Genomic DNA, 20463 nt, shown 5'->3' on the forward strand with positions numbered 1-20463 from the left:
TTGACATCCAAGCTGTTCCGGTGTCTGTCTTTTATAACTGAAATGAACAGAGAGAGCAGCTGCTTGGGATGCAATTCTAGAAATAAATGACTCAATGCTTAGAAAAATCATGAGGCAGCCGCCAATCTACAGGCAGATGACTGACACGTCACACCTTGCAACCATCACCTTAGAAACGGATCACAGACATGAAAGTAAGCTCCCCAAACTCTGAAACTACAAAAAGACTTCAGAGAAACAGCTCAAGTTGTAGATACAAGGAATGATTTTCTAGTTAGGACTCCACAAAAAGACAGAGATCAAGTACAAACCACCAGCGGAATCACAACATATTAAGAAGTTTCTGCACAGAAAACAAAACAACAGCATGAACTATTCTAAAATAACATTAAGTTGTAGAGGCAGCTAAAGATGTGAAGGATCCTTTTTGTTGGGAACATAAGCTGGTAGAGACTTTATTATAAAATGAAATGAAGGTTAGGAAGATGGTTCAGCAATTAAGAACACTTGCTGCTCTTCCATAAGACCTGAATTGGTTCCACCACCAACACACTAGGAAACCCACAATAGTCTTTATCTCAATTTCTAGAAAAGCTAATTTCCATTACTGACATCCATGGGGACACACACATAGACACACACACACACACACACACACACACACACACACACACACACTATCTTAAAAAATAAATTAAGAACTATAATGGAGGATCCTCAGACCACTGATAGTAGAACTACTGTGTGGTCAGCTGCATCACTCATGGGACATGTCTGAAGGAAATTGAAATGACTGGCATAAAAATGATTTCTAAATAGATAATGGCTTTTCTCTTGTCCCGGTGCTTTTCCCTTTGAGTCTTCACTTGGTGTAAGGTCCCATGACCAACATTGAGTCTGCTGAGCAAACAACTTGTTAGGGTCAAACAAGGAACAAATGAAACCATGTCTCAGGACACAATCAGACCTCTTGCTTTAAATAATCCATGATCTTTGATTTGCCTGTAAATCATTTCCACAACAGTCATACAGATGACTCCCACCAGCTCCCACCTTCCACACCCTTCTTCCTCAGCTCAGCTTGACTCTGTTAAAGTCCTAGTCCCAGATATGGGAGTTCTTACCAGTGTCGCATCTATGAAGAATGAACTCCCATGGCTCCAACATCAATTTCCAACTAACATTTTGTTGACTCACTCCTATTGGGAAATCATCATCCCATCTCACTAGATTCAGATCAGTGCAACTGTACATCAAGATCTATGGAGAATTCCATTCCAAGGAGAAAAGACAACAATTACTTAGTCTCACGACAGCAATTTTCAGTTTCCTTCATTGACAAAGTTTTTCTAGGCAAGATCTTTTTACTAAGTGTTCTTTTAAGAGTAACACCCCTTTCAGTTTCCCCTTACCAGCTATGATTACGTCCTCCTTCCCAATCCTCTCTCTCTTAATTCTCTTTTATACAGCTCTTGTTCTGGGCAATGTTGAGTCAGCATCTCCAAAGGGCTCTCATTTAGAATGTCTCCTAAAGAGATCGTGGCTCCTTCACTAGAGAAAACTCTTCAGCCCCAATGCAACATAGTCTATCTCTTATATAATATAGATGGCCAAGATGTTAGGGCTAGAAGTGATCACTCAATCAAGAAGTGATCAATCACTCTCCTCCAACTCAAACATACTCAACATTGTATTGAAAGTAGTTGAAGTTCTTTCCATTCAGGCCTTTGTTAAGCTTGCCTACCCATCACTGTCACCCCTCTTTTTCTTACAGCCTTAACCATTTTTCTCCAAAGATATCCCTTTCCTTCAGTTCTGACTCTGACGTCTATCCTGATGACAGGTGGATCTCTGCTATGCTTGACTCTCAGCCTCATTGCTATCCCGTTCTCTGTTCTGCACCCCAACACATGATGTAAAACTTTGCCTGTCTGTACTTGTTCTGAATGTCTATTCCAGCACCTGATCGTGAGAAGCAATATCTTCTTCAAGAGTAGGACAGTGTCCACACTCACATTTTTTCAATGTGTCTGATATTTCTAAAACTGAAACCTTATCAGAATTGTTCACCATTCACTGGCATCTGCTCCATTATGTCACTGGGGATACCTGTGTCTCTAAAATAGAACTCCAGTAGAATTAACAGATTCCTTGAGTGAACCTTTCAAAAAGTATTACTTGCTATCTATCTCGTGGAAAATGGTATTTCCAAATGCATCAATAATTACCAAATCCAGAAAGTCACTCTAAGGCCCAACAAAAATCCTGTTCTTTTTTTCTTAACCTACCTCTGAGACTTCAAAAATTAACCAACCTGATTCCCACTCTCCTAAGGGTAAAGCCACTCTGGTCATGCCCTCAATATGTCCATCCACTCCAGCTGTTAAAAGCAAATTATAGAAATTAAAATGATGAATTCAGATCCCAGTGAATGAAGAATTAAACCTAACCGTTAAATTGCTTTATAACAGAGATCTACTAGAACAAAAAAACAAAAGTAAAAAGGACCAAAAAGGCTCACTCTAACAACAATAATGATAATCTCAACAACTCATGTTTCTGTCATTGCAGGAACACTCCGGTGACGGAGTCACCATGGGTGACAAGGGTTACCCCTTGGCTCAACTTCGAATGCCTCTTCACTCCTGTTTCAGGTATGGTCAGCCCAGTTCTTGAAATTAAAGATGCTCAACAAAAGTTCCCCTCTTCTCATCTCGTGCCATGCTGTACCTATAATTAAGTATGTCATTGAAGAGTGCTTACTCTTCTCTTCAGAAGAAGAAGCCTGGCCTTAAAGGAGAAAGGTATTCCTCTTCCCCTGTGGCACATCTTCTAAACCTCTTGCATGAGACTTACTATCATACCTGAGAACGGAAGTGGGCCCCATTCTATTAATCCAGCTGGTTGAATTCATGTGATTTTCTTTGTGCTGGTAAAACTCTACTCTTCAATGTTGATTTTGTTCCTAGTAGAAAAGTTCACACAACTCAAAACAAACATCTTTCTGTTTCTCTATAGTCATCTCTCTCCTAACCCAAGAAGGAGCTACAAATGTTTCTTGACTGTCATATTATAATATAGGTCCCTTGTGTTGACTAATTGCAAAACTCCACTGTGAAAACACAGGACAATACATGAGCTCTTGATCAAATCTCCATACTTCTTGCTGCTTTTCAATCCCATAACAATGCCCTAAGTCTTTCCAAAAGAAAGGGGATTTTTTTTTTTTATTATTATTATAGACAGTACAAGAGAGGATAACTTAGGATTTTTAGGAGAAACTCATGGCCTGAATCTAAAACGGTAGTTTTCCTTTCCCAGCAACTCAATAATATTGCCTAAGGCTATCCCTTGCCCCAGAGCAAGAGTACCCACTGCCATACTCACTCAGGAGTTCAAAATCCATCAAACAAATGAGGTGAAACCCCACTTAAGAAAAACACTACAATGCTACAACTATTCAATTGCTTCTCAAGCAAAACTAAAATAATTGGACTCTGCTATGGCGCTATCTAAACAAAGAAAAACACAGTGGTCTGAAATTTATGAACATACCCATATGCACATGCACATATATGTACAAATATGTTCATTTATTCACTCAGGGTCTTAGCACAATGGTCCTAAATCCAATGTTGTTTTTGCACTTACATAGTAATTTCAATATCATTTGCAATTACACAAGGATTGTGTAGATAAATGACCTACCAATTCATCTATGTCTTACACTTTTATTTTTCTTCCCAGAATACAATTACCCGACTCAAATGGGAAATATATGTGGTAGGAATATGACTATATTTCCATATATCTTTACTATATTTTCTTACGTTTGGACACAGTGGGACTTATATTTCAGAACTTTCCTGTGATAAGTAAAAGAGATCAATGATATTTTTTTATTGTAGAAAAACAAACACAAAGTCACTGCCTGCCAAACAGAATATCCCCAGCTCTCTACACCAAATGTCAATCATTCAGTTCATCAGACACACATGGAAGCTAATGTGCCTGGAGACTGTGGAGGACATGCAGTTAGATCAGGGTGGGGATTAGGACTAACGTTTGCTCAGGAGCAAGGTGTGGCAAAAGTATTTGGCTGCATATTTTTCCATGGTTTACTTAAATGATAAATACAAGTAGGTTAAAATATGCTTCCAGCGTTACCCCAAAGCTTCTTCTTCTCTTAATACAATTTAATGGGGAGATTTGTAATGTAACAAAGAAACTGATTTTTTTTTCTTTTTGATTCTATGTTCCCTTTAATACTCCATTGAGTGAAGAAAATGTGTTTTTGGTAAGTGAAACAAGTGATAAAAGAGACTTAATATGAGATGAGAAAGTAAAAAATAAAATAAACAGAACTATAACTAAATACAATGAAGAACAGAATAAAGCGGTCCACAGCATAGTCTACTTTCTACAATAAGTCTCTTTTTAAAAATATTTCCTTTACTTATTATTTTAACATGTATGAGTGTTTGCCTGCATGTGTTTATGTACAGGTATGTCTGATGTCCATGGGAACAGAAGAGGGCATAGGGTTACCTTGGGATTGAAGTCACAGGTAGTTTTGATCTCTGGTGTGAGTGCTGGGAATCAAACCCTATACGAGAGCAGACAATAATCTTAACTGCTAAGCTATCTCTCTGGACCCATGGCTCTCCTGCATTCATGTCCTTGTGGCTGGCTCACCTGTGAACCTCTCATCCAGAGCCACCTGTACTGTGCTGCCCAGGCAGCTGCAGGGGTCTCTTCTCCCTAGTGCTGCAGCAGGTGAGTAGAAGGGCTAGCTCTCCTGAGGTTTGGACCCTGTCTCCTCCCTGCCATAGATGGCAAGGGGTAAAGGTCTGGGAGGGCATTTCTCCTTTGCCCACACTGCCACATAGCCGACAGTTTGTGGGGCCAGCTTTCACAACTCTATTGTGCTGCTCAGGCAAGGTACAGAACCCACTCTCCTGGGTGCTGCAGCTGGCTAGAGGCAGGGTCAGCTCTCTTGCTCATGCCTCAGGGCCAGCTCTCCCACATTCCCAGGTGACGGATGGGACCAATTCTGCAAAGCCTTCAGACATCAACATTTCCCAGGCTTGCAGCCCAGACCAGGGACATCTGCCTGGTAATAAATTCCCGCTGTTACAGAGCAATGGATGAGATGTTGCCCCTGGTGACAGCAAAGTCCAGGGTCCTACCATGGCCCCAGGTGGCATCACTGGCTACTCACATAAGGTTGTTCCTCACTCCCCTTAAGTCTCTAGTTCTGCCTCTCTCCATTGTGCCCACATCCTGTTTTTCCTTCTCTTCCATTTCTCCACCACTTACCTGTTTCTCTTAGTGGTGCCCAGGGGTCTCTGAGTGTCTGAAGTCATCTCTGGAGTAGTCTCAGGAGTGATATGTCTCTCTTGTGTGTTATGGCACTGGGAAAGAATCATTTCAGGCATGGTCAGCTCCACCCTAAGCCCGAGCAGTGTTGGACATCTCAGGCTAGCTCCCTGTCCAGACCTCATGGCACCAATCTGATAACTGACTCCGGCCCACTCCTTACCTGGATCCACCTTCCCTAGTGAATTTGCACAAGGGTTTTCTGTCTCAGTCTCACTCCAGTCTTCCTGTCTGAGGCCCACTATCCCAGATGAGGTTCTTCTAGTCTCTGGTTTGGTCCCCATGTGGGCATGTCTGGTGCCAAACTGGTGGTCCTCTCAGGTTAGCTCCCTGTCTGAAACCCCTGGTGCTGGACTGGTGATTGTCTTAGGCTTGCGTTGGTTAGAGAGTGTTAGGTACTAATCATTCAGATGTTTACAAGTGAGAATGCTAAGCTTAGACATCTCTTCTCTCCTCTCTGCCACCTACTGATGCATATGTGACACATCAGCCCCACCTGCAACGCCTCTAGGGGCAGATCTGTGGCTCTTTTATGTCCTATATTCTTCATTGTTTTTGTTTTGTTTTGTTTCTAAGAAAAGATACCCAAAACTGACTTGGAACTCACAGTTTTTCTGTCTTAGCCTTGCTCCTCTTGGGAGTACAGGACTGTGGTGTGTTGTCTGGCTTACACTGACTGCTGATAGCTGCCTAGCTGCCTACACATCTGAAATCAAAATAAATCCAAGAATATACCGAACCAACCACTGGCTCAGTTTCAGTAATTGCAAGACTCCTGTTTTGGGGTGTCGCTTTGTGTGCTGAATATTCAGAAGCTGATTACCGTGCCTGAAGATCTGGTTGCAATCTGGACATTGGCATTGTTTTTTTCCTTGGAGCATCCCTGGTCTCAATGTTGTGTAAACACATAACTATACAAATGTAATTTGCTGAGTTCATTTTTGTTGTTTATGTGTATGTGGTGTCAGAGTTGACCACATTGTATTGCATAAGCACTTAGGTCACTCATCACTAGAAGAAGTTAATCCACCTTCTTTCAGTACTTTCAGTGCCTGTAGTTCTTTGTCTAAATGTAGGAATCTGTGCTGTTTCCATCCTCTGCGCTGGAATTTTCTATCGATATTGTCACTGGTTGGGTCCTGCTTAAGCAGCCGTTACTGAGGTAGCCTGACTGAAGCTTTCCTGTCATATCTAAAAGACAAAATTTCACAGCAGGTGTTCTGTTCCTCTGGATCTTTCAATTTTTCTGTCTTCTTTTCTATAATGCTGTGAGCCTTAGATGTGTCTTATATAATTAGAGCCTTAGATACGTCTTATATAATTAGACTTAAGGTCTGTTCAACAGAAAGAACTCATTCCTAACCAGCTTCATGAGCTTGGTAAAGTCATGGGTCTTGAGAAGAGACTGTGACTGCCATTTTACTAGACCAGTATAATCCCTAATCACACTCTAAATACTTAGCCTCCAACTTGCAGGTAAGTGTAGCGCTCACTCCTCAGCAAAAAAAGTTTCTCTCTACAGCAAACAAAGACTATTACAGAAAATTGTAACTGACTACAGCACAAAGATCATCTGACTACAGAGATCCCAGCCCCAATGACTATATCTGCAATATGATTCCTTTATTTTATTCTTTGAAGTATATGTATGTGTGTATATATACACATATATATGTACATATATATACATATATATGTGTATATATATACATATATATGTGTGTGTATATATATACATATATATATGTGTATATATATGTATACATATATATATATGTATATATATGTATATATATACATATACTTCAAAGAATATAATATATATTATATATATAAAGTATATATGTTATAATATAATATTATAATTGTGTAATGTATATGTATGTAATATATAATTATATAAAATTGTGTATATGTATATATAAATATATATGTGTATATATATATATATATATATATATATATATATCACCTATATACATCCCTACCTTTCCCTCAGCATTATCAGCTCCTCTTCTATCATGTCTCCCTCCCAACTTCATGTCCCCCACTTAAATTATTTGTTTGTTTTTAATGCATGGAGTCCAATTAAGAATGCTCAAGTGGGCCTGTGTGTTGAGTCATTCACTGGGATGTGGGAAACTTACTTCTCTAACAAAAAGTGACTCCCCATCCCCAACAGCTACAAGTCCATTATTAACCCTTCTGCTGGAGAATGGAGCCTGGGATTCCTGCCCATCTTGATGCTGAAATTTGCTTTGCTTTGCTTTGCTTTGCTTTGCTTTGCTTTGCTTTGCTTTGCTTTGCTTTGCTTTGCTTTGCTTTCTTGAGACAGGGTTTCTCTGTGTAGCCCTGACTATCTTGGAACTCACTCTTTAAATCAGGCCTTGAACTCAGAGATTCTCCTGCCTCTACCTCCCAAGTGCTGAGATAAAAGGTGTGTGCCACCACCGCCAGAACTGGATGTTGGAATTTTACTGGCTTGGTCCTGTGCAGGCAAACACAGCTGCTGTGAGTTCATGTGTGCAGCTGCCTTGTCACACCTAGGACACATTTCACTGCTGTCCTCTCTATACTCCAGATTTTAATTTCATTCTAACCCCTCTTCCACAATGTTCCATGAGTCTTGGCTCTGGGATAGATACAGATGCTCTGTCTCTGGATGGTTGCTTATTCTCAGGACTCCAACCATTTATGAGTCTGCATTAATCTTTACTGACTGCAATAAGAAACTTCTCTAACCAAGGCTTGGAACTGTACACACCTGTGGGTATGAACACAAATACTTACAACAAAGATTGAACACATTGGCATTTAGAAAAGCAACATTAGTATGTTTTTCCTTAGGTCCTCTGTTTTCCTTGGGGTACAACACTTTCTGAGATATTCAAAACAATGGACAATTATAAAATAATATGGCTTATCACTAATTTATTCTTATTTCTGACAAAAATGTATTTCTGTTAACAATATCTTTATATAAAATAATCATATCTGGAAAGCATGCAGTATGTAGTCCCCACACACTCAGTAATATGAGACATAAAATTATTTAACCACATTATATTCACAGTAGATGAAGTGCATTTACTGACCAACTTTTTTCCTTCCCAAAACTTGCTTTTCTCTAACTTTTGCAAGCTGTCTGGCCATTGAAAATGTATCTGTGAATATTGCACAATGAACCAAAAGTATCTTTGCAGATGTTCAGTGGATTTGTGAGTTTCTTCAAACACCCACAAATTTACCCCAGAGCCTCAGCTAATTTTCACTATGCAGATCTGTGAAATGTTTTAAAATAAAAGAAGCACATCAGGAAATCTCCACTTGGCTGTTTCCTTCTGCTTTAGACACTAACACTTTATCTCTTATCCTGATTTAGACACTAACACTTTATCTCTTATCCTGATTTGACATCTTTCTATGCAATAAATATGGATGCATTCGAATATCTCATCACACATTTACTTATAAAGAAATGTCTACCACAAGAGAAAGGGAAAAGTACTTGGGACCAGATAGGCTGCTCTGTCTGCACTGTCTATGCTGGGACTGCAGCCTTTGGTGAAAGTTGTTTTATCAAGTCCAATTTAAACTTTTCGTTTCATGTTAGTCATTTTCTGTGCAATCCAATGCACATTTCAAATGTCTAGCTTGTCTTTGTGTACTTCTGGATGGGCATTATTAACCACATTAACAGAGTTTGAGGTGTTTCTTTGCATGTAAAAGGTGTATACAATAAACACAGAAATCGAATTGCATGTGCATGGTGCTTATAATATTATACTTCTGCAAAGATAGTCATGATTAGTGTTCTACAGTTAGCCTCTGACCATAGGCTGATTCTGGCTCATTTCAGCAAATCAGTAGATAAGCTATGAAGAGGTTATACTGATTCCAAGTATAGAAATTTATACAAAAGAAAAAATGAAACTGTTCAAATAAATAACAAAATCCATGTCTGAATATCCAACATTTATATTTGGTATCTAATTAAAGTCAGCATTCATACAAACAAGCATTACCTAAAGGAAACCCAACCAACAGAAACAGAACAAGAAATAACAAAGACAATGGAATAATTAAGAGTGACGACTATTAAAGGAATAATTAAGAGTGACGACTATTAAAACAGCTCTGGTTAAAATGTGCCACATGATCAAGAAATGAACATACCAAAGGCACCAGAATAACACTAACATTTTGTCTCTTATCCTGATTTGACATCTTTCCATGCAATATAAATATGGATGCATTCAAACATCTCATCAAACGTTCCCTTATTGAGAAATGTCTACCGCAAGAGAAAGGGAAAGAACTTTAATCAGAAAGACTAAAAGTTTCAGTGCATAGTGTGGAAGATAAGAGGAGGTAGATTAGGCACAGGCTCAGCTTTGTATGTAATAGAAAGGAACAACATTGCTTAATGATATATTTATAACAATAATCAAAGTAATAATGCTCAAGAAGAGGGTTTGGTAAGGCCAGTGTGCAGTGGTAATTAGACCTGAGACGGAACTTCAAGAAAAGGGAGAGATGAGAAATATCTGAATAAATGGGAGCCAAGAGTTCACTTAATAAAAAGATTATTATAAATAAATTCTCAAATAGGACAGCAAAACCCAAACAGACAAAAGCACAAAACACCTCTAAGTCATGTTACCACTGGATCACTGAAAATCGGTGATACAAAGAACACTGAAAACCCAGCCACAGGATAAACACACTAACCATGGGAATGTGGGATCAATATGAAGAAATTACACAAGAAAACCTGTCAGAGAAAGCGTACCTTTAAATAATCAAAAGGGGAAAAGCATCTCTCACGTTAGAAATTGCAGTAGTGCAAGTAACCAAGATGAGGGCTGGATCAGTATTCAAAGGTCATCTCAGTGGGAAGTCGTGTCTGATGCAAGTGTCCCTGAAGCACAAGTTTATGGAGGTGACTTCTCCATCAGGCACATAATCTCTGGTGATAATTTGGATTTATAGAGAAGAACAAAAGCCACTATAAATGGTAAGTAGAATAGGCTTTCACATGCTTAGAGTTTAAAATATAATGTGTAGTTTCTGTCAAAATTATTAAGAACTGGTTATGTATATTTTTTTAACCATATGGTATAGAAAAAGCTTGTCAGAAAGAGAAAAACTGTGGAATAAAGCTGTAAGATTATTAGGGTCCCACCAAAGAAAGACTTATACAACCAATATATAGTGTAAATAAAAATTAAAAAAACAGTATGATATTGAAAAACATTTTAAATAAAATGTTCTGAGCATGGACTTGAAATCTGAAGTCAGGAACTGTGAAAACCCACAGAGGTGACACCCACCAGGTGGACCATTCCAATACTGGTACCAAAAAGATGCAGACACACCAAGGAAGACAAAAGAAGAGAGCGTGGGACAGTCAGAGTATGCAAAGGTAACATTCCTGTGGTGATGGAGTTCTCAGGACCTCTGGCAAAGGTTGAGTCTTCCTACTTATTCAAGGATAGATTTTCAGATATCCTTGAAGATGATGTGGATTTCCTATGGTTTTTAGTATTTTACATAGACTCATGAATACACACACACACACACACACACACACACACACACACTGGCAGGAAATCAGAAGCAAAGGAGATATTAGGAGGGCAAAGAGTTGAGAAGGGAAGATATAGGCTTATGGGTTCTAAACACAACAAGTACTAAGACAGAAATGTATTTGCATAACAATGAATATCAACAGTGAAACTTAGCAATAAACAAATAAATAAATGCATCAATTAAAACAGTTGACAGAGAGACTTCAGAGTGAGAATGAGGTCTGTAGCACACAGATATATGCAGTAAGGTGACTGAACAAAATATTTTTACAAAAGAACCCTTATGCACTAAGAAGGCATGTCAATCAACATAAGATAGGCAATAAACTTGAAAACTTAGAAATGAATATGAGTAAAAATAAACATTAAAAAGCTCAGGACCACCACACTTCTGGTGGACTCCCATTGCCTCACTAGAGGCCACCCCAGTACCCAGAATCCCAAGTAAGCTCCCCCACCAACATCCATGCCTGATCAGCCTACCCCCAGAAGCCCAGTCTTTTCTCATTACCATATCCTGTTCTACAACTTTGGCAAAAGCTTCCTGCTCTAACAAAGGACACAAGCCTGAAGAATCCCAGGTCACTAGAACTCCAGCCCCCAATAGAGTTGAAACACAAAAAAATGACTCTAAAACCAACCTTATGAAGATGATAGAAGTCCATAAAGAGGAAGTGAATAAATTCCTTAAATAAATCACAGAAATGACAAATAAAAAATTGGAGGAAAGCAATAAGCTTCTTAAAGAAAACCCAGAAAAAACAACAAACAAATGAAGGAAGAAAATAAAACAGTTCAAAAACTAAAAAGGAAAATAGAAGCAATAAAGAAACCACAAACTAAGGGAATTCTCGAACTGGAATATCTAAGTAAGCAAACAAGAGATGGAAGACAGAATCTCAGGCTTGGATGATGTGACAGAAGAACTAGATACAACACTTAAAATCTAAAAATTTCCTGAACAAAACCTACAGAAAATTTGGGACACTATAAAAAATGACCAACCCCCCCCCAAAAAAAATAATAATAATAGAAATAGAAGAAAAAGAAGAAATCCATCTCAAAGGCCCAGATAATCTTTTTAACAAAATCACAAAAACTTTTCCTAATCTAAAGAAGGGCATGCCTACAAAGGTAAAAGAAGCTTAGAGAACACCAAATAGAATGTGAAAGAAAAGAAAGTCCCCTTGCCACATAATAAAGCACTAAACACAGAGAACAACAACAACAAAAAAAAAAAGAGTATTAAAAGCTGCAAGAGAAAAAAGCCAAGCAAGATATAAGGTTAGACTTATTAGAATTATACCTAACTTCTATATGGAAAATCTAAAAGCCAGAATGGCATGAACAGATGTCTTACAGACTCAAAAAGACCACAGATACCAGCCCAGACTACTATAAACAGCAAAACATTCAATCACCATAGATGGAAAATCCAAGGTATTTTGTGATAAAGTTAAATTAAAACAATACCCGTCTACAAATCCAGCCCTACAGAAGGTTTTATAAGAATTCCAACCCAAAGTTAAATGCAGCTACCAAAACAGAGGAAATAAATAACTTCACACCATCAGAAACTAAAGAAGGAAAACACACACACACACTACCACAACCAACAACAACAACAAAATAACAGGAATTAACAATCACTGGTTATTGATATCTCTCAATATCAATGAACTCAATTCCGTAATAAAATGACATACACTAATAGAATGGATATAAAAACAGGACAACTCTTCTGTTTATACAAAAAACAAACCTCAACATTAAAGATAGATATTACCTCAGAGTAAAGGGTTGAACAAAGATCTTCCAAGCAAATGGACCTAAGAAACAAGCTTGTGTAGCCATTGTAATATCTAACAAAATAAACTTCAAACAAGTTAATCAAAAGAGATGGGAAAGGGCAATTCATACTCATCAAAAGAAAATTTGACCAAGATGACTTTTTAATTCTTAACATACATGCTCCAAACACAAGGGCACACATGTTTGTAAAGGAAAGACTACTAAAGCTTAAATCACATATCAACCCTCACAGATTGATAGTGGGAGACTTATTCCCCACTCTTACCAATAGACAAGTCATCAAGACAAAAACTAAGCAGAAAAATATTGAAGCTAACAAATGTTGGAACCTAACAGATATGTATAGAACATTTCCTCCAAAGACACACCCACACACAAAATACATCTTCTTTTAATACATCTTCATAAAACGTTCTCCAAAAGTGAACACAAACATGGTCACAAAGCCAATCTCCATAGATACAAGAACATTTAAATAACCCCCATGTCTTATCAGAATATCGTGGATTAAAGCAACAGCAGAAACAACAGAAAGCCTACAAACTCCTAGAAATTGAACAACTATCTACTGAATAATTATTGGATTAAGGCAAAAAGAAAGAAATCAAAGATTTCCTAGAATTCAATGAAAATCAAAGCACAACATTCCCAAATTTATGGGACACAGAGAAAGAAGTGCTAAGAAGGAATTTCATAGCATAAAATGCCTTCATAAAAAAAAAATGTAAAGATAACATAACAGCACACACGAAAGCTCTAGAACAAAAAGAAGCAAGGTCACACAAGAGGAATAGATAACAGAAAATAATCAAAATCAGAGATGAAATCAATGAAATGGAAAAAAAAGAGAACAATAGGAAGAATCATTGAAACAAAGAATTGGTTCTTTGAGAAAGTAAACAAGGCCAACAATCCTTTATCCAAACTAACTAAAAGACAGAGAAAGGATATCTAAAATAATTATGTAGAAATGAATAGGGGGGACAATACAACAGACACCTATGAAATCCAAAGTATCATGAGATCAGACTTCAACAACCTGTACTGAACAAAACTGGAAAAATATAAACAAAATGGATAATTTCCTTCATAGATGCCACTTGGTACTGTAAATCAAGATCAGATAAACAATTTAAAGAGGGCTATAATTCCTAAGGAAATAGAAGCAGTCATTAAAAGTGTCCTAACCAAGAGAAGCCAGGTCAGATGGTGTCAGGGCAGAAATCTACCAAATTCTCAAGGAAGATCTACAGCAAATACTCCTCACGTTATTCTTCAAAATAGAAATGGGGGCATTGCCAAATTCATTTTATGAGGCCACAGTGACCCTGATATCTAAACCACAAAGATTCAAAGAATTAAGAAATTACAGACAAATTGTGAACACAGATGCAAAAATACTTAACAAAATATTTGCAAACCAAATCCGAGAACACATCAAAAAGATTACCAGCTTTGATCAGGTAGGCTTTACCCAGAGATGCAGGGCTAGTTCAACATACCAAAATCAGTCAATGTAATCTTCCATATAAACAAACTGAAAGAAAAAGTACCATATGATCATCTCATTAAATGCTAAAAATGCTTTTGATAAAATCCAACACCCCTTTATGATAAAAGTCTTGGAAGGAAAAGGGATAAAGGAACTTACTTAAACATAATAAAGGATGTTTACAGCAAGCCTATAGCCAACATCAAATTAAATGCAATTCCACTAAAGTAATTTCACTAAAATCAGGAACAAGACAATGTTGTCTTCTGTCCATATCTATACAATATAGTTCTTAAAGATCTAGCTAGAGGAATAAGACATCAAAAGGAGATCAAACTGGGTATAAAATGAAAAGGAAAAAGTCAAAGTATCACTAGTTACAGATGACATGATAATATGCATACATGACATGAAAAAATCCTACCAGGGAACTCCTGGAGCTGATAAACACCTTCAGCAAAGTGGCTGGATACAAAACTAACTCAAGAAAGTCAATAGCCCTCCTATATGCAAATGATAAATAATCTGAGAAAGAAAACAGGAAACAACACTCTTCACAATAGCCACAGATATTATCTTAGTGTAATTCTAATCAAGCAAGTGAAAAAAAGCCTGTATGTCAAGAAATTGAAGTATTTGAAGAAAGAAATTGAAGAAGATATCAGAAGATGAAAAGATGGCCCATGCTTATAAACTGGTAGAATCAACATTAAAAAATGGTGATCTTACCAAAGGCAAAGTACAGATTCAACACAATTCCCATCAAAAATCCAACACAATTGTTTACAGCCCTTTAAAGATCAATACTCAATTTTATATGGGAAAAAACAAAACAAACAAATGAAAAACAAAAAACCCAGGATTGCTAGAACAATCCTGTACAATAAAATAATTTCTGAAAGTATCACCATCCCTGATTTCAAATTTCATTACATCCTTATAGTAGTAGTAATAATAATAATAATAATAATAATAATAATAATAATAATAATAATAGCAGCACATGTTACTGGCATAGAAACAGGCAGGTTAATCAGTGTAATCAAATCATGGACCCAGACATAAATTCACACACCTATGAACACTTAATTTTTTTATTTTTAAAACAAATCAGAAATATAAGATGGAAAAAAGAAAGTATCTTCAACAAATGGTGCTAGTACAACTGTATGTCAGCATGCAGAAGAACATTATCTATTCTTTTTAATTCTATAATCTAATAAGTAATATCTATTGCCCTAAAGAAAAATAAAGTCCATGTGGATCAAAGAACTCAACATAAGACTGGATAAACTGAACCTGAGAGAAGAGAAAGTAGGGAACTGCCTTGAACTCATTGGCAGTGGGAACAAATTCCTGAACAGAACACCAACAGCTCAGGTACTAAGAGACCTCATGAAACTGAAAACTTGTGTAAGGCAAAAGACACTGTCAATAGAACAAAATGGCAGTCTAGAGAATGGGAAAAGATTTTTAGCATTTCCAAATCTGACAGAGAGCTAATATCCCGAATATATAAAGAACTCATGAAACTAGACTTCAGCAAACCAAATAATACAATTAAAACTGGGATACAGATCTAAACAATGTTCAACAGAGGAATCTGAAATATATGAGAAAGAAAGAAATATTCAACTCCGTAGCCATCGGGGAAATGAAAATCAAAATAACTTTGAGTCTCAATCCAACACCTGCCAAAATGGCTAAGATTAAAAATAAACAGCAGCTCATGATGACAGGTTTGAAACAAGGGGAAGGTTCCTCCATTGCTGGTGGGAGTGTAAACTTGTACAGCCACTGTGGAAATCGCTATGGCAGTTTCTCAGTAAATTAGACATTGTTTTACCTAATAATCCAGCTATAACACTCCCGGGCATATAACCTACCAAAGGACACTTGCCCAACTATGTTTATGGCAGCTTTATTCATAATAGCCAGGAACGACAAACAACTTAGATGCCACTTGTCTGAAGAACAGATAAAGAAAATGAGGTACATTTACAGAAGGGTGTAGTACTCAGCTGTTAAAACAATGACATCATAAAATTTGCAGGTATATGGATTGAACTTGAAAAAAAATCATCCTGAATGAGGCAACCAGATCCATAAAGAAAAACATGGCATATTCTCACTTATAAGTGAACATCACCTGTTAAGGAAGGGTTAAGTGCAGACCCGGAGAGGCTGAGTAACAATGAGGACTCAAGGGAAGATACATGGATCTCTCTGGGAAAGCACAATAGAATAGACTTTGTAGGTGGGCAGGATTGGCTGGAGATGGGGACAGGAAGGTTCTTTCTGTGGTGGGGGAGGGGGTGGGGAATGGAGGAAGAGAGTACTGTGAAAGACGACAGAAACTGGGGGAAGGTGTAATTTGTGGAGTTACATAAATTTAGGGCTGTGAAAACTCCCTAGACTCTATGAAAGTGAACCTAGGGAAGTCTCCTAGTACTGATGGACACAGAGCCTCAACAGGCTGTTTTCTATAACCAGGCAAGGCTCCCTGAAGTGAGACTGCGACTGTGACATCAACCCGGCCACAAAACCTTCCACTTACAGTCTTTCTTGCCTGCAAGATATGCTGGTAATGATGGCACAGAATGTGTGGAAGTGGACAACCCATGACTGGTCCTACTTAAGGCCCATGACCCAAGAAGGACTTCATGCCTGACGCTATGCGAACTGACCAAAATCCAGGGGCTGTTTACCCCAGAGACCGAGGTTAGATTCAAATATCACTGGAAAGAGAAACCAATGAAGTGACTCTTTCTAATAGTCTGCTGCACTAATAGATTGGTGCCTAGCCCAATTATCGTCCAAAAAGAAGAATCTAGCAACTCACAGGAACAGATGAGTAGATCCACAAACAATAGGTGAAGTCAGAGAAACCGTCAAAAATGGGAAGAGAGGATTCTAGGAGCCAGAGGGGTTAAGAACCCCAAGGAAACACGACCCACAGAATCAACTAAGCAGGGCCTACATAGGTTCACAGAGACTGAACTGACAGTCATGGAGCCGGTGTGGGCCTGAGCTAGGTACTCTGTATATAAGGTATACTAGGGTTTTGGGGGGGATTCCTAAATGTGGAAGCACGGGAAATTTTGCTGGCACTTGGGACCCTTTTACTTCTACTGGGTCATATGAGGTTTGTACCTAGTATTATTGCATGTTAATATGTTATGCTATGTTCTGTCGCTGTACCTGGGAGCCATGCTCCTCTTATTTTTATTTTTTTTTTGAAAGGAAATGGAGGAACATTATTTCTCAGGGACAGAGTGGGGACCACAAAGAGTGGAGGAAAAACTTTAGTCAGAATGTAACATACATAGAGAATAAAAATAAACTTTTTACAAAAGCACTCAACATGACCAATTAACAGATTATATATAACTAGTCCCATTGTGACAACATGCCGCCAAAAGATTGCCAAAATTAATAAAGAAAGATCAATAACTTTAAGTGTTGGTGAGGATACAGGGGGAAAATAAACTTCCCGCAAAACAAGGTTGTGCCAAATGGAAGAATTTCTGAAATGGTTACATATAAAACAATAAAAAATGAGAAAATTGGCACTGGGAGTTGGACTATGGTCCACTAATGCATATGCAACACACTTTGGGCTTGCCTCTTTTTTTCTTTGTGTGTGTTTGGGGTGGAGGGGTCCCAGGGGTTGGAGCATGAACCTGGGAAGACCGATAAGTGAGGAAAATTGGGTCCATGATGCAAAATTCCCAGGGGACCAATAAACATATTATGAAAAGAAAAAAAAAATGAAAAAGTTGTTAAAAGGGAAATGTAAAAAAGAAATAAACTGCAGGATATTTGTGTAACAGGATAGTACTAGGTAATAAAAATGAATGATACAAAATGATGAAAAGGAAGCGCAGGCTCCTGTGCTGAACTGAAGCAAAGACGTAAAAGAGGAGGCCATCAATCCAGCCATGGCACACAGTAGGAAGTCCTCAGATGTATACAGGGCGTGAGAGAGCGATTAGGTTGTGTTAATGCCAAAGGGGGTGGTGTGGTAGAAATGACCTGTGTCTTAACATGTTTATAGATCACATTTCTATCTATCTCACCATTAACAATAAAGCTAAAACCAATCAGGTCACGTGATAAAAACCGAGTGGAAGCTACATGACCATAGTCACTGAAGTCAGATGATGGACTCTTACTTCTACTCCTGATACTGATGCTTATGGTGCATTTTTGGAATGGTTTTTAATTTGCTCCAGGCCAAGATTCATCCCTCATTGTTGTGTAAACTACACATTTATCTTCTCCAAACTAAGGCTGACATGTTTCTTGAATTTACAGACTGATTTGTCAGATGCCAATCAAGACCCAAAATTTTGTATTCAGTCTTCCCTTAGATTGATTTAATTTTCACAAGCCTCATTCCATTAGAACAGAGTCACAACTTAAAATTACTAAAAGCGAAGGGTATTTTCCTTGGGCTTTGACATGCTCACAGACAATAGAAGGACTGAGGTTTTTCTAGTCAGGAGCATTTGGCCTCAAATACTAGAAATATAGATAAGCACATCTTGCTCGACCTCCATAATAATTCCTTGGCTTTGACTTATAGAAGCCACTTCCAGAGTGGTCACTGCCATTGACTGTCCTCCCTCGTGGTGCATTTCCACAAGAAAAGTGACTGAGGCTTGCAAAGGGTCAGTGCCCAGTGCCTAATTCATCCCTCACATTCGACAACATAAGTGAGCCGCACACTCACAGAGGTAATCAATAAAATCACTCTGCTTGGCACATGTCCAAGCATTCACAAATTCACCGTTTCAAGGAAGCTTTATGGCTCATTATTTTATTTCATTTAGTTCTTTTGTCTATGAATGTCAACAGTAAATTTTATTATTTAAATTTGAAATGCTTTTCAAAATTACCTTAAACACTAAAAATATGCTTTCTTTCTGAATTTATGATAAATTTTGTACAATATGGATGGGATGATAAAAGTCCAGGGTGGATTTAATAACCGATGCAAAGAGTACTTGTATTTCCCATTCTTAAGTACGCCCCGCAAAAATCCCGTATTTCCAACTTTATCTCCTGTTGACTAAAACGCTACATAGTCACATCCTGTCTCCCAGTGTCATAGTCACAAACCGTAGTAGCAACTATATTCTGTGAAAATATAGTCATTCTAAAAAAATTAATCATCACTGAAGAATCTTCTTTGCAGTGATACTTTTCGACAGAAACACAATGTAGTTTATCAATAAGAAATGGGGCAGAGAGCCGGGCGGTGGTGGCGCACGCCTTTAATCCCAGCACTTGGGAGGCAGAGGCAGGCGCGGATTTCTGAGTTCGAGGCCAGCTACAGAGTGAGTTCCAGGACAGCCAGGGCTACACAGAAAAACCCTGTCTCGAAAAAAAACCAAAAAAAAAAAAAAAAAAAAAAAAAAGGAGGAGGAGGAGGAGGAGGAGGAGGAGGAGGAGGAGGAAAAAGAAATGGGGCAGAGCTTCATAAATGGCCCTACAGACTCTCCACTCCCAGTGTTGACCCTCACCCATGCCTTGCTGGTCTCCCATCTTTGAAAAAAATCTGCTACAGTGAAGAAAGCCCCTTTGGAAGCCACACAGCCACCAGCCACCACAGGTTATGGAGAAATCCTGTGCTGCCTTCGAGACTCATGAGTTGCCTGTAGCTCCCACCCACCCCCATCTCTCACAGGAGAACACCCTGAGTTAGAATCCCCACACTGAGCTGTGTGCACTTCCTGAGCTACAGAAATGGTGAGACATCTGCTATCTTGAGGCAATTAGATCTCTCTGTTACATTCCAGTAGATAACAAAGAAAGCGACTCAGGGACTCAGTTAATAACCAGAGGGCAGGGCATCACAGGATCAGTAAGTGGCTGGATGCTTGACATGCTCTGCTGGCATCTGGGGCTTCCCAGTATGAGAAAACTTACATAAATTGTCTCAATTATTTATCACCTAGAGGTACTTATATCCAGACATATAATACTAAATGTTTGGACACAAATCTTATTCAAAAACTGCTACTTTTCACCTCGCTTGCCTCGCGTAGTTTCTGGTGTTTGTCCCTAAATGGGAGCAAGCACACAGTCAGTGTGCCATGGAAACTGATGGAAACTGAAGGACGGCCCTGGGTGTTTGCTTTGCTCAGGCTTCACAGCCACGAGTGTTACTGCAGGAGCGAGTAG

At 38.3% G+C, this 20463-nt stretch overlaps 1 non-coding gene across 1 annotated transcript; it reads right to left on the reverse strand.

Annotated features, from left to right (window-relative positions):
* Positions 1–5766: 5766 nt before the first annotated feature.
* LOC117708012 (small nucleolar RNA SNORA17) lies at positions 5767–5897 on the reverse strand. The gene has a single exon (XR_004606748.1). It is a non-coding gene; the product is annotated as a small nucleolar RNA SNORA17 (small nucleolar RNA).
* Between the last annotated feature and the right edge of the window lie 14566 nt (positions 5898–20463).

The sequence above is a fragment of the Arvicanthis niloticus genome, chromosome 4 (assembly GCF_011762505.2).
Source record: "Arvicanthis niloticus isolate mArvNil1 chromosome 4, mArvNil1.pat.X, whole genome shotgun sequence".
NCBI lineage: Eukaryota > Metazoa > Chordata > Mammalia > Rodentia > Muridae > Arvicanthis > Arvicanthis niloticus.